Below are 290 nucleotides of genomic sequence, written 5' to 3' on the forward strand. Positions count from 1 at the left end.
TCAAGAAAATGAGAGATACCAAGGGAACATTTCATGCAAAGATGGGCTCACTAAAGGGCAGAAACGGTATCTACCTAACAGAAGCAGAAGATATTAAGAAGAGGTGGCGAGAATACACAGAAGAACTGTACAAAAAAGATCTTCATGACACAGATAATCACGATTGTGTGATCACTCACCTGAGCCAGACATCCTGGAATGTGAAGTCAAGTGGGCCTTACGAAGTATCACTATGAACAAAGCTAGTGGAGGTGATGGAATTCCAGTTGAGCTATTTCAAATCCTAAATG

Source organism: Bison bison, unplaced genomic scaffold (genome assembly GCF_000754665.1).
Source record: "Bison bison bison isolate TAMUID 2011002044 unplaced genomic scaffold, Bison_UMD1.0 scf7180017864139, whole genome shotgun sequence".
NCBI lineage: Eukaryota > Metazoa > Chordata > Mammalia > Artiodactyla > Bovidae > Bison > Bison bison.